At 51.1% G+C, this 15868-nt stretch overlaps 1 protein-coding gene across 2 annotated transcripts in view; it reads right to left on the bottom strand.

Moving 5' to 3' along the window:
* Positions 1-15868, bottom strand: part of KMO (kynurenine 3-monooxygenase) — a 572599-nt gene that overhangs the window by 234278 nt on the left and 322453 nt on the right. The gene's annotated exons all lie outside the window — the stretch shown is intronic.

Raw genomic sequence — 15868 nt, forward strand, 5'->3', positions numbered from 1 at the left:
GGACTTCCAAGTAAATCAAATATGCAAATTGGGAATGAACCATTGTTACCATGTTTAAGGGAGAGAGAATATGCACTTTAGCACTGGTTAGCAGTGTTTAAGTATACAGAGTCCTAAAATCAGCAAAAACAGTGTCAGAAAAGTGGAGGGAGGCAGGGAAAAAGTTGGGGGATGACCACTAAGGCTGTCAGGTGCAACAGGGCTGTATTTACAAAGCGGTGTTAAGCCACTAAAAGTTAATGCAACTTTGTAAACATGGGGCAGGGCATTGTTACCAGGGACCTGCACGTAAATTAAATGTGGCAACTGAGTGTAAGCCAATTCTACCATGTTAAAAGGAGAGAGCACAAGCACTTTAGCTCCGATTAGCAGAGATAAAGTGCACAGAATCCTAAAAGCAAACAAAAAATGGATTAAAAAACAGAAACAGGAGAGTGAAGGCAAACATCTGGGGATGACAATGCAAAAAGTGTCAAGTCCAACACCATGTTAGAATAAATTAATCTGAAGAAAAAAAGTGAAAAACAATGCATCTGAAACACAAAAAAGAAAGTAAGCACTCTGCAGCCGCTCCACAAATGTCAAGGGCCAGGGAGTCTTGGCTCGTAAACCACAGCTAGAGGTTTTGCCAAATGCTTTGTTCCTTGCTTCCCTCATGTGAACCATGCATTATAATGCATGCACACACATTATCTGCAAATCTTGCAATGGGTTTTCTATGCATACATCTCAGTGCACAACTATGTTATTTTTAACTCACCATTAAAACATAGCGAAGGTCCATATTGTAACTTGAGTGAAAGTTAAAAAATGAAAAACAAAGTAACAAAGTCTGTGCCAGTTAAAAAATGGAGGCTAGCACCAGACAGCTTTTATATCTGCTGGGTTCCAGCTATAAAAAATAACAACAACAACAAGAAGAACAATAATAATAATAATAATGATAATAATAACAACAATAACAAAAGAATGTAGCACAGGAAGCATGACAGGCAATTGGTTTGGTATCATAGAAGAGGGAAGTAAAAAGACAGTGTATGGGAAGGTACAAAGAAAAAAGCAGGGAGAGAGAGAGAGAGCTAAGAAAATATGCATTCAGAGGGAGTCCTGAATATAAAAGACAGAGATAATTTTCTCATCAGCAGTTGAGTGAGCAACTGAATTAAGGGCAGACACATGAGATTGATGGCAAAGACATCAAAGCCACTGTCAGAACCCAGATCAGGGGGACACAGGGCATGCAGGAGCTACTGGGTCCAACCTAGATGGTTGAGGCTTTTTACCCCTGATGTCCCGGAGCCCACCCTAGTATGGATCCAGCTCAACTGAGTCAAGCACCTCCTTCTGCATCTGACTCTCAGCTGAGTAGCATAGCTTGAGCAGTCAAAGATCCTATAAGGGAAGCTCAGATACAGTACAGTGAACATGACTCATACCCTCTGTGCGGGCAGCAAAAGCAATAAATCAATGCCCGGTCAAATACTTGTTTTTGTATAAAAAGAAGTACTTTAATTTTAACTCTGCACATGCAAAAGAAAATGACATTTAAAGGGCAAGAACACCACTTTGAAGTAGGGACAATATTATTTGTCAAGCCCCTTCCTGTATTCACAACTCTTGTGTAATAGGTGTGTTGTTATTTCCCTTTACTTATGACTGCATCCAGGCAATGGAAACTATTAGGCCATGCTCAAGAGTTTTCCCCTTTCGACCTCTTTTCTAAAGGTGTAGTCAATTAGAGTCAATGGGGCTGCAGAACCAAAGGCAGTATATCCCCCCAGGCCTCAAAGGCCTAGTTCTCAGCTTACCCGCTCCAGAAGTACAAAACCTGTAAGCAGTGCAGGTCAGACCTGGTCTGGAATGGCAAAGTCAGTCTGCACACAGTCACGCACAGCTCATGGCAAGCGCTGGCTCTCTGTCTTCTGAGCTGCGCTTAGCAGCAGTCTTGACGTTTGGAGTTCCTCCCGCTCCACCAAGCATGTGGTAAGTCTTTATCTCCTTCCTCAGGGATGGGCTGTAGACTCCTTGCTCTGGAGGGGCTCTGATGGTGTCCCGTTTGACACGGGCCTCCTCAGGTGCAATCCCCCACATACAGGCTGATCCTGTCTCGTTGCAGTAGCGGTTTCTAAATTCATGGTCTACGATCCTGACCTACGGCCTCAATGCCTGCGTGATACCTCCTGGCATACGGGAACACTCCAATGCACTCCACCAGTCTGGTCATGCTGGTTTCAAGTTGGCTTCCTCTCTGTTCTCTCCTACCATCAGGGGTTGTGGACACTATTCAGCACAGGGGTGATGGCCTGATTGGTGTGGGAGTTGGATTCTTCTACCGCTCCGTAGCTTAGTTCAAGGCAGTCCGTCTTGGCATATGAGGTTGCCAATTTAATCCTCTGCACATGGCGACAGTCTCATGAGTGTGGGATTCTCCCACCGCTCCATAACTTAGTTCAAGTTGGGTCCTCCTGGCATACAGAGTCGCCGATTTAGGCCTCTGCACACAGGCAACAGCCCGATCTGTGTGGCACAGTTCCTCGCACCCCATCAGAAAGCCCATACATCTGGGCTCTCTTCTTGATCTCACTTCCTCCAACACATTCCTCTCCTCACAGGCACACTGGTCTTGGGGAGCAGGTAGGCACTGGTGCTCTAGATTCCAGGATAGCTGGTTTTGGTTTCCCTGGGTGGTGTCCCCTCACCTAGCAGAAAGACTAGCAGGTTGGCACATATTCCTGGACAAAGGCAGATGTTTTACATAGCTTCCCCTTCTCATGCAGCGTGCCTGGCTGCTTGCAGATGACCAAGTTAGGGATCTCAGACTCCCCTACTTATAGAACTTTTCCATACACAAAATGGGATGCAGAGTCTGGACCTTTGAAGGTTTATGTTGGGGTTCTGCTTCTTTCAAATAGACATCTCTCCCCTTTCTTCTTTCTCCTGAAGGATGTTTTGACAGCAGACAGGACTACGTAGCTGATTAACCCACAAGATTAATTGGAGCGCCCAGAGCTCACGCCTGGATGTCAGGCAAAGTGTTATCTGTATTAAAGGTTACTTCTGGGCCCTCTGCCCTACCCTTTATGGTTTCCTTATCAGCCTCATCTCCCTCTTCCAGAGATGTGTCCAGGCCTCTTCCTTGTGATCTGTCACTGAATCAAAGAGCCCTTTGAAATGCACTGGGGGAGCTTGTCTCCCCCTCATTCAGTGCTTGTCCCACCCAGCTTACAGTAATGCAGAATATACAATTCTGTCTGGGGGAATTTCTCGACTCCTCTTGTTTCCACAAGGCAGGCCTAGGATTCCCAAAAACGGAACCCAAGATCCCTCATGTCATGAACCAGTGCACTCAGTGTACATTCACAGCACTCTCCACTGTCTAGTACTGTTAACTCAACATATAATGCAGCCACCAGCATACCCACATGCAGCACACACACTCAGTCTGCGCAAAGTGTTCAGTACTGCAGTCTCTCTGTACTACGTCAGAGTGTGTTATTATAAAAGCACACTCTGCCAGCACACACACACTTACCATGTACATACAGTACCATACTTCACCCTAGATGTAGTGCATCCCTTACGAACACGCATGCCCTCAACACATGTTTTTATCACGCATGCACTTCCAAATCAAACTGATGTAGGCCAGAGGTGAGTTAAACACACACAGCAGAACTTTTAAAAGGGTGAATAAGCCTGTAGGCCTCACTCCAGTGACAGGTTAAAAAAACCAGTTCACTACTACTGATCACTACGTGGTAGTCTGCCACCACCATGGTTATCTGTTTAACTCCTGGTGAAGGCAATGGCCTTCCACCAATATGAGGGTAGCACATTGGGCACCACTCTGTTAGAAATTGGGTTTCTTGTTGTCAGGGTATGCACCCTGTACAAACAGGAACCACAATTCTAGTCAGGGTAAGTCAGATACCCACTAAAAGATAACCTGTGCTCACCTTCTGGTAGCTTGGCACAGAGCAAATAGTGCTTTAGTGGTTATTTTAGGTCACACAGGACAAGGATAAAGTCAAGAGTTCAGGCCACCTTTAATGGAGTGCCGGCCGGCTACAGTACCCACGCAGGGTCAGCTGAGCAAACTACCTTAATCCTGGTCACAGTCACAAGATGCGTTGATTTTCCTCGAGCAGTGGTGCCAATTCATTGGGTCCAAACGTGAAGCGCCAATGCTCCAATACGTTGGTGCCAAAGCTGATGCACTGGATTTCTCCAAGCCATGAAGGGATGTGTTGACATTCCTTTGAGAGTGGCGGTGATGCGGTGGTTGTGATACAACATCGATGCATTGGTTTCGAAGCTGATGCACCAGGGTTCTCCATTAAATAAGTATATTGATGCGCTGATATTCATTATGGAGTGGCAGCGATGCATTGGTTCTGATGCAGAGATGGTGTGATGGCGAAGCACTTGTTCTGAATGGGAAGCGCCAGTTCTGCTCCCACAACAGTGTTGATGCCACCTCTCACAGTAGGTGATGCATTGATTTTCCCTGGAGCAAGTATTTGGGTCCACTTCAAGTGAACCAGGCACAGGAGCAGGGGTCGAGACTATGGAATTCCTGAGTCTCTAGAAAGAGGAGGTAAGCCAGGAGGCAAGCCAACAAGCACTTGGAGATCACTTTGCAGTGCAAGGCAGAGTCCAGATCTATCTCAGCAAGGTCAGAGAGCAGCAAGCACCATGACAGCACTGCAGAAAATCAGCTCTTCCAGGTCTGCTGTCCAGTGAAGTAACAGTCCTTGGTGCAGCAAAGCAGTTTTAGTGACAGAGTCCAGTTGTAGGTCCAGAAGTGTGTGAGCTGGTGGGGTCAGAGACCTAGTATTTACATCCAAAAGTGCCTTTGAAATGGGAGTGACTTCAAAGAAGTTTATTTGAAGTGCACAACTATCCTTTCTTCCAAAGCCCTAGCTCCAGAGGGGATAATCAGCCCTTTGTGTTGGGACAGGCACTGCATATTCAGGCCATCCCTTCCCATCTTTCTGGCCCAGGAAGAGCCATCAGTATGCAGATGAGCACGCATACACACCTTACTTTCCTATGTTTGTGGCTGTCCAGAGGGAATGCACAAAGTGTAGCTCTCACGCACTGCAGAAGTGTATTGGAGAAAGGCTGCAGACAGACAAGGCTCTGAAAAAAGCCCACTTTCTAAAAGTAAAAATAGCAGATGATGGACAGAATGCTGAACAAATCAAACATTTATTATTCAGTCACAGATCTGGGTTTAATCCATTGTTTTTTGCCCACCATGCCATCCCAGTTTGGACCCAGCCATTTACAAAGAGGTCTTCACACTGCTCTCCATGGGAACAGTCGATCCCAAACTGCCAGGCCAGGTCCTCTCTGGAAAGGCAACAAACATGGGATGCTACCCTGAGATATTGGCAGTGGTTAGACAAATTGAAAGCATTACTTTTATGTGTTTCATGCACCACCCTAAGTGTTATGGGTATTCTTAGACTTCAGTCCCATGCTTGCAAGCATTCCTCCAAAAACATTGTTTTTGTGTTTCAAGATGTGACTCGAACCCTGGTGAGGCTGATATATGTTACGGAAAACAGAGTAATTCATTTGATTTGACCTTTTTTCCTTTTCTATAAAACAAAAAAACAAGAAAAACTACTTGGAAAAACATGAGTACCAGTAGTTGCAGGTGGTGGACACAAACCCTCATTTTTGGGATAGAGGACTTAGGCCCTCATTACAACATTGGCGGTAAATGCCGCTTACCGCCGTGCAGAAAACCACCAACACACCGCCGCGGCTGCGGAATTCCACCACAGCTATTACGACCCACAGCTCAGAATCCGCCAAAATCTAGACACCCACACAAGTCCGCCACACCAAAGGTCAGTGATAAGCTGGCGATAACAAAACCTCCACTGTCACGCCAACAGGAATACGCCCACACTATCACAACCCACGAATCCACGCGGCGGTCTATCAATCGCGGTATTCCATTGGCGGTAGACACCGCTGCGCTCAAAATACACACATATTTACAAAACACTACCACATTGGACAATTCCAAATACACACACCTGATACACACACCACTCCCACACACCCAATACAATATAAAACACCCACCCACATCACCCACAAACCCTTACTACCAAACATTTAGACGAAGGCCAGAGAGACAGCACAGCAAAGACACCACCAGCACACAACACCATCACACATACACATCCACATACAAAACACCACACACCCCTAAACATACCCCACACATCACAACACACACCACCTCACACATCACCCACACCACCCCATGGCACCGCAAAGACACCCCAAGTTTTCTGAGGAGGAGCTCAGGGTCATGGTGGAGGAAATCATCCGGGTAGAGCCACAGCTATTCAGATCACAGCTGCAGCACACCACCATAGCTAGGAAGATGGAGCTATGGCGCAGAATCGCAGACAGGGTCAACGCAGTGGGACAGCATCCAAGAACACGGGATGACATCAGGAAAAGGTGGAATGACCTACAGGGGAAGGTGCATTCCGTGGTCTCAAGACACCACATCGCGGTTCAGAGGACTGGCGGCGGACCCCCACCTCCTCCCACACAACTAACAACATGGGAGGAGCAGGTCTTGGCTATACTGCATTCGGAGGGCCGCGCAGGAGTAGCAGGAGGAATGGACTCTGGTAAGTCAAATCATAACTATTACATCCCCCACCCTACCTGCATGCTATCATATACCCCCACCCTCACCCCCATCACTCCAAATCCTCACATATGTCCCACTATCACAAACCACACATCCCAACACCAAGCCCTGCATGCAACAACAAAGCATGGACACCCATCACCAATGCATGGCCACCACACATACCCACACAGACCCCTAAACAATTAGCACACAAGGTCCTACACAGGAATGCAAGCACTGGGGTACAGGGTCACCTACCCATTGCACACCATGGCAAACACAGATGCAATAATCATGCCTTTACACCCCTGCAGGACCTCTAGCCAACGTCACCGGACAGGAGGTTCCAGACATGTCCACTCCACCCACAGAAGAGGCCCACAGTGATGACAGCAGCTCTGTCCAACTGAATCTAGATGGCCAGCCTGGCCCATCTGGGACCTCGGGACAGTCAGTTCCCCTCACACTGGCAGAAGCCACAACAGAGCCTCCCCCCTCTGGAAACACCAGCACAGCACCCACCCAGCGGGCCCATCCCTCTGTCCCCAGGACACGTCAAGCAGCAGTGTGTCCACCACTACAGGGAACCCAGGCTAACCCACCACCCCAAGAACAGCAGAGACCTGGGAGCAGTGGTAGTGGGCACATGGTCCAGGGGACAGAGGCCCAGGAACACAGGGGAACTGGGAGGGCTGCTGTGCGACAGGGGGAGGACAGGCCCAGGGAACCCACTCTCCACGAGGCCCTCTCCAACATCATGGGAGCCTACCATCATTCCTCGGAGACGATGGGAACGGTACTGGACAACTTCAGGAGACCCAGCAGCTGCAGGAGGAACAGTATTTGGGGTTCAGGGAGGAACTCAAAACCATCTATACCACCCTGGGCACCATTGTAGGGGTGCCGAAGGAACTCGTGAACACCAGGAGGGACACTGTGGACAGGAGGCACCGCCACAGGACCACAACACCAGCACCCCACCCCCTGCAGATGGAGAACCACCGCCTAAGCAGTCCCTGAGATCCAGGACAAAGACAGAGAACAATGCCAATACCCCTGCCAAGAAATGAGACCACCCTGATTGTCATCCTTCTGTCCCACTTTGTCACCCTGTCCATCCTTAAACTGCCCCAGCTCCATGTCCTATGCCCCTTTGCACCTGTGAGACTAATAGACTGGACTCTGCCATGGACATTCCTCCACCATCACCCATGACCATTTTAAAACCCCCTCCAATATTTAGCACTTAAATAAACACCCTTAAATCACAAAACTATCTGGAGTCAGTCTGTGCTTTCACAAATGTGTATTTACAATAACTGAGGGATATAGCAATGTCCATTCTATTGTAAACATACCTATGTCACACAGCTCTAGTCCATGAGGTTACATAGCAGAGGTCACACAGTGGGACCCACATCTGTGAAATCGAAAGGGAAAGTGACAAATCAGGGTCCATTCACTGGGTGAAAGTGACAGACAGATGAGAGGTAGAACAATTGTATCAGATGTAGGAGGCAGTGATGTCTTCTTACCTGTGTCTCACTGTAAGTATTGATGGATCACAGTGTTTCTGTTGTCTATGTCCTCTTCTTCTGCCTCCTCTTCTTCACTGTCCACAGGCTCCACTGCTGCCACAACAACCCTATCTGGACCATCCTCCTGCAGAAAAGGCACCTGTCATCGCAAAGCCAAATTGTGCAGCATACAGCAGGCCACGATGATCTGGCACACCTTCTTTGGTGAGTAGTAGAGGGAACCACCTGTCATATGGAGGCACCGGAACCTGGCCTTCAGGAGGCCGAAGGTCTTCTCTATAACCCTCCCAGTTCACCCATGTGCCTCACTGTAGCGTTCCTCTGCCCTTGTCCTGGGATTCCTCACTGGGGTCAGTAGCCATGACAGGTTGGGGTACCCAGAGTCACCTGCAAATGTCGAGGGACAACTGTTAGACACACACTAATCCTTAGGGACAACCCCAGACCCAGACAACTATTCACATGGTATGGGGTCCTTGTCCTCACCTAATAGCCACACACGGTGCCTCTGGAGTTGGCCCATCACATAAGGGATGCTGCTATTCCTTAGAATGTAAGCGTCATGCACTGAGCCAGGAAACTTGGTGTTCACATGGGAGATGTACTGGTCGGCCAAACACACCATCTGCACATTCATGGAATGGTAACTCTTCCGGTTTCTGTACACCTGTTCACTCCTGCGGGGGGGTACCTAGGCCACATGTGTCTTATCAATGGCACCTATGATGTTGTGGATATGTCCCAGGGCACAGAAGTCAGCTTTCACTGTAGGCAAATCCTCCACCTGAGGAAAAACGATGTAGCTGCGGATGTGTTTCAGCAGGGCAGACAACACTCTGGACAACACGTTGGAGAACATAGGCTGGGACATCCCTGATGCTATTGCCACTGTATTTTGAAAAGACCCACTTGCCAGGAAATGGAGTACTGACAGGACCTGCACTAGAGGGGGGATCCCTGTGGGATGGCGGATTGCTGACATCAGGTCTGGCTCTAACTGGGCACACAGTTCATGGATTGTTGCACGATCAAGTCTGTAGGTCACAATTACATGTCGCTCTTCCATTGTCGACAGGTCCACCAGCGGTCTGTACACCGGAGGATGACGCCATCTCCTCACCTGCCCCAGCGGACATGCCCTATGGACGAGAACAGCGAGCCGAGAGTCACCCAACGCTGAGGTATTAAATAGAATATTTATTGCACACATTTGTCAATCTGCTATGTGCCTGTCTTAGTGTGTATGTAAGGCCTAGATATGTGTGACGCATTTACAATTAATGCCATGTGGCCTCATGAAATGGCTGCTACCTGACCTGTAAGGTGGGACAAGGGGATATGAGGTAACAGCGCTGCCGTTGTACACCGTCGTAGTAGGCTGTCGAAGACCGCAGTGCAATCCTGCATTGGTTAAGAATTGGACCCTATGGGTCCCAGGAGCCAATGACGATGTACGCCGGCGGTGACAGTACGCACCGCTACAGACGTGACCACCATTTTCTCACTGTACACTCACTTGATACCGGATCTTCGACAGGAGAGGACCTACACTGCAAGTGCTGCTGTGACCTCAGTCTGGAAGCGACAATGGCTCAAGTGTCTGGGAAAAGGGCCCCTGCCTTCACATCGGAGGAGTTGGACAAACTAGTGGATGGGGTCCTCCCCCAGTACACACTACTCTACGGCCCTCCATACAAACAGGTGAGTACACTGTGAGCGTGCTGTATGGGCAACGCCTGTTTGGAGTGGTGTGGATGGGAGATTGGGGGGGGGGGAATGAGGCGTGCAAGAAACAACAGTGAATGTATGTGCGTCATGGCAAGGGTAGGAACGTGGTTCAATGACTGTGACGGTCCGGACGGTTATATCTTCTCCTTTTCCCCTGCACTATTCCTGTAGGTCAGCGCCCACCAGAAGAAGGATAATTGGCATGCCATTGCCAAGGAAGTCCGGACCCTGGGGGTCCACCAAAGACAGAGCACCCACTGCCGGAAAAGATGGGAGGACATTCGCCGCTGGAGCAAGAAGATGGTGGAGGCCCAGCTGGGGAAGGCCTCCCAACGTGGGAGGGGTGCCCGTCGCACCATGACCCCCCTGATGTTCTGGATCCTGGCGGTGGTGTACCCGGAGTTGGATGGGTGCTTGAGGGCATCACAGCAGCCACAAGGGGGTGAGTACAGTCACATTAATCCGATTCAGTGCGCATTGGAGGTGTCTGGGTGGCGGAGGTGGGCTGTGGGTACCCCTAGGCCAGGGCGAGTTTTGTAGGCAAGGTCCCTTCGTAAGGCAGGCCATGTGGCACTCCACCCCACCAGTGTTAAGAGCCATCTACCCCTAGTCAGGCTCCTGTGACTTCTATGTATGCAGCAATCGGGCATACGCCTTGTACCCCATGGCCCTTTGATTAATTAGGGAACTCTAAGGCCCTCATTCTGATTTCGGCGGGCGGCGGGAACCGCCACTTGGCCGCTCCGCGGTCAAAAGACCGCGGAGGCCATTCTGGCTTTCCCGCTGCGCCGGCGGGCGCCCGCCAAAGGAGCGCCCGCCGGCCCAGCAAGAAAGGCCCTGCAACAATGAAGCCGGCTCCGAATGGAGCCGGAGGAGTTGCAGGGGTGCGACGGGTGCAGTTGCACCCGTCGCGATTTTCACTGTCTGCAATGCAGACAGTGAAAATCTTTATGGGGCCCTGTTAGGGGGCCCCACGACACCCGTTCCCGCCATCCTGTTCCTGGAGGTAAAAACTGCCAGGAACAGGATGGCGGGAAGGGGGTCGGAATCTCCATGGCGGCGCTGCTTGCAGCGCCGCCATGGAGATTCAGCCCAAGCAGGGGAAATCCAGCGGGAAACCGCCGGATTCCCTTTTCTGACCGCGGCTTTAACGCCGCGGTCAGAATGGGCATTGAAGCACCGCCAGCCTGTTGGCGGTGCTTCCATGGTCGTCGACCCTGGCGGTCGATGACCGCCAGGTCAGAATGACCCCCTAAGTGTATGGCGTAGTGCAGCGGGCTGCTGTGTCTGTAGTGTCCGCCAACGGTAGCGGTACTGCATGCACTGACATGTCTTTCTACTTTCTTTTCTCCCCTTTTTGTGGTCTCCCTGTTCTTGTGTGCATTAGCATCATCACGCGGAGGAGCAGTGCCACCGGAGCAGGAGGGAGCTGCATCTCACATGGCCCTTGAGGGCGAGACTATGGACTCCGAATTCACCACTGGGACGGAGGGCGAGGGCTGCTCCACAGCGGGGACAGGATGGGAGCTCCCTTGCGGTGGCAGGCCCCTCTGTGCCCACCGCATCAACAGGTACAGCTGCCACCCCCCCTACCAGCACCGCCCTCCCAGCAGCCCCTCAGCGTGTGTCCCGTGGCTGCTCACCCAGGAGGGTGGGCATCACCTTCGCCCCAGGCACCTCAGCCCCTGCCCCTGTCAGCCCTGCTGCCCTCGGTGAGGAGGCCATTGACCTCCTGAGATCCCTCACTGTTGGGCAGTCTACCATTCTGAATGCCATCCAGGGTGTAGAGAGGCAGTTGCAACAGAAGAATGCATACCTGGATGGGCATTCATTCTGGTCAGGCAGCCCAACAGCAAGCTTTTCAGACTCTGGCCTCAGCAATGATGGCAGCCATTGTCCCAGTGTCCAGCCTCCCCCCTCCAACTTCCTCCACCCAGCCCCAATCCCCAGTACCTCAGCCTATCCCAAGCACACCATCAGACCAGCATGCACACACCTCAACACACAAGGGTAGCTCTGGCAAACATAAGCACCACACATCCCACAGGCACTCACACAAGCATCATACCCATGCACACATACCAACATCCACTGCCTCCACTGTGTCCCCCTCCTCCTACTCTCCCTCCTCCCTCCCTGTCAAGTCTCCACTCACACCTGCATGCACTACATCTTCAGCCACTATGTCCATCACCAGCACGCCCATCACCACACACCGCTCATGTGCACTCACCACCCCCACTACCATTCACACATCCCCTGTGTGCTCTACCAGCGTGTCTGTGAGACCACCTCCCAAACTACACAAACACAGGCACACTCCCACCCAACAGCCATCCACCTCACGACAGCCTCCAGCCCATGCACCTTCACCCAAAGTCAGCAAACGAACACCTCCTACAACCACTACCTCTTCCTCCACTCCCAAACCCCCTCCATCTACCCGTCCCAGTGTGTCTAAAAAACTTTTCCTGTCAAACCTTGACCTCTTCCCTTCATCTCCCCCACTCCTTCTGTCCCTTAGGGCCCGCCTTTCCAGGTCCCAACCCAACACATCAGCCACCACATCACCGGGAACAGTGGTGCCAGCAGTAACCGTCTTCTGGAGTGTGCCAAGCAGCAGGGCAGCCAGTGTGCCAAGGAGCCAGGTCAAGGACAGTCCCCCACCTGAGAGACATAAGAAGCTGGCCACAGCACGGAGGGAGAAGGGCAAAACACCTGCCACCAAGGGCTCTCCCAGGACTACAGTTGGGAGTGACAAGACAGCTGCGCCACCATCCAAGGTGGGGAAGGGGGAGAAAACAAAAGGGAAGTCGCCGCCAACCTGCACGGCAGACAAGACCGCCACCGGCACCGCCACATGCACCTCCACCACCAGCACCGCTTTCCAGGACACCGCCGACACCAGCACCACTTCCCAGGACACCGCCGCCACCAGCACTGCTGCCCAGGACACCACCGCCACCAGCACCACAGCCCAGGACACCGCCGCCAGCAGCACACTCACTGAGCCACCCACCAGCAGCGCTGGCCAATGAGCGCCGCAAGCACCGCCACTACTGAGGCCGCAGCAAGCACCGCCAGCGGCCACGCCACATCATGTGCCAGTGGCACCACCGCAGACATGGCTGCCATCCCCAGTGGTCAGTCGTACGAAGCTGGTGGTCAGTTCCAGGGGCCTGGACAGCTTCCATGTAGGCCCACCGTCAGTGGAGTGTGACATCCACTACCTTTCTCCTTGGCAGGATGAAGCACTCTGGGCACAAAGCCCCCTCCAGAACAAGTGGAGAAAGGCATCCACTACCTCTGTCCTTGGCAGGATGAAGCACACTGGGCACAAAGCCCCCTCCAGAACCAGTGGAGAAAGGCATCCACTCACCCAATCCTTGGCAGGAAGAAGCACTCTGGGCACCAAGCCCCCTCCAGAACCAGTGGAGTATCACATCCACTAACTCTGTCCTTGGCAGGATGAAGCACTCTGGGCACAAAGCCCCCTCCAGAACCAGTGGAGAAAGGCATCCACTACCTCTATCCTTGGCAGGATGAAGCACTCTGGGCACAAAGCCCCCTCCAGAACCAGTGGAGAACTGTTATCCACTTGAGAGACTGTGGCTTTGCACTCCCCAGGATAAAGCAGTGGGCAAACAACCCACTGGAGAGACTTGTGAGACTGTGGCTTTGCACTCCCCAGGATAAAGCAGTGGGCAAACCACCCACTGGAGAGACTTGAGAGACTGTGGCTTTGCACTCCCCAGGATAAAGCAGTGGGCAAACCACCCACCCACTGGAGACACTTGTGAGACTGTGGCTTTGAACTCCCCAGGATAAAGCAGTGGGCAAACCCCCCACTGGAGAGACTTGAGAGACTGTGGCTTTGCACTCCCCAGCATAAATCAGTGGGCAAACTACCCACTGGAGAGACTTGTGAGGCTGTGGCTTTGCACTCCCCAGGATAAAGCAGTGGGCAAACAACCCACTGGAGAGACTTGTGAGACTGTGGCTTTGCACTCCCCAGGATAAAGCAGTGGGCAACCCACCCACTGGAGAGACTTGTGAGACTGTGGCTTTGCACTCCCCAGGATACATCAATGGGCATGGTGCCCCCTCGTGGAGCTGGCATCGTGCACTCATTCAGCTGAGGTGCCCCCCCTTCCCTTCCCCCTGAGGTGCTTGTTTTATTTCGATCTGATGTCCCTGCAGTGTTCTCTCCGTTTTGATCGGGTATCTTGTGTGGGCCTCGCCCATGCATTTTGGGCCCAGTGGTCCACTGACTATGTAGGTGCAGTACATGGACTTGAATTCTTGGTGTATATATTTGTTAATAATGTATATATATTTTTGAGTAATGGATTTTAATTGATTACATTCGTTCAACTCATTTCCTTTTGTCCTTGCGTTCTTCCAGGGGGTTTGGGGGGTGTAAATGTAATGTATCAACATGTATTTGTGTGTGTGTTGTAGTGGGTAGGGGTAGGGGTGTTGCGTTTGTGTGTCACTCTCTTTTCCCTCCCGTCTCCTCTGTGTCGTAGGTGCAGTACTCACCGTGGTTGTCCCCGCAGGCGTTCATGCTCCTGGTAGAGGAGCAGGAGGAGAATGGCAGGTAGAATTTGGAGTTCCGGCTCCATGGCGTCCTGTTCCTCGTGGGGTGTGTAGAGGTGAGCGTTTTCCCTTCCAAGTCCTGTTTCCACCGTATTTTTGTTTGCGGTGAATCCGCCCCGGAAAAGGTGGCGGATTGGCCTCTCATGATACTGTGGGCGGTACATTGCCTTCTGCCTGTCTGTTGGTGGTGACCGCCGGGCTGTTTGTTTTTACCGCCGTGGTGGCCGGAGTGTTAAAGTGGCTGTCTATGTTGGCGGTTTCCGCCACGGTCGTGATTCCATTTTTTTTACCGCCGGCCTGTTGGCGCTTTTACCACCACTTTAACACCGACCGCCAAGGTTGTAATGAGGGCCTTAATTTTTATTATCCGACTTTAAGCGATAAACGAGACAAAGTGACAGAAAGACAGAGGGAGGAGAAAGCAAGAAGAACATGCATTTGCAATGCAATGGGTCTCGCATTTGCTAAGGTTAGAGCTATTAGTGTTGTAAATTCCTAACTGGACTTTTCTTGCCATATAAATTGAAAATGAAAAGTAAAATAGTTGACATAAGTAAGCCAATTCAAAGCGCCACGGCTGCCATGAGCATGAGTGCGAAGGAGAGACACAAAAGGAAAAAGAACTTTGCTTGTAGTCAAACGTATCGGCAAACATGCAATTATACATGTAACAGGCTCAATGACCAACGCGGTAACAAAACTGCCCCATGGAGGGACAAATGTAAAGCATTTACCAATGATAACAAAGGATTTTTGAAAGGCAAGCCCATGAACGAGTGATAGTGATGGGCATGGAGTAGGCGTGGTTAAAAGCCCAAAGATAGATTACAACACATCAGAGGGCTTGCGCACTTGACCTAATGATAGAAAAACGAGGGGTTGGTCTGTGTTTTACGGTGTTGTCAATCTGCTACTTGGCTGTAGGTAAGCGTTCAGTGGGAGGTCTACAGGATGAGATGGCCGAGGGTGGTGGAGGTGGAAAGGCCCCTCCGCAATAGCCGGCCACACCCTAAGCGTCCGCCCTGTTGTCTAAGGCAGTAATTACTGAACATCATTTCACGTTCCCCTCCAACCCTGCCACCTTCAAACATAGCCTTTACTTTAACGATTTCCATTCTAACCAACCTCTTTCATATTGAAGAGTTTTTTTGTTTAAAGATATGTCACGCTAAATACTGGCCTCTTCGGATTTTGTTTAGGACACCCTTCGCTGTTAAGAGGACAGTGGCAGATAGCAAGGAACAACGTGTTTTGCCCAGAGGAGCAATGTTTGGACAATCGGGGAAGCCCTGACTGCAGGCTGCAGCACAATCTTCCTGGTACTACAGGAGGC

The sequence above is a fragment of the Pleurodeles waltl genome, chromosome 5 (genome assembly GCF_031143425.1).
Source record: "Pleurodeles waltl isolate 20211129_DDA chromosome 5, aPleWal1.hap1.20221129, whole genome shotgun sequence".
NCBI classification, from domain to species: domain Eukaryota; kingdom Metazoa; phylum Chordata; class Amphibia; order Caudata; family Salamandridae; genus Pleurodeles; species Pleurodeles waltl.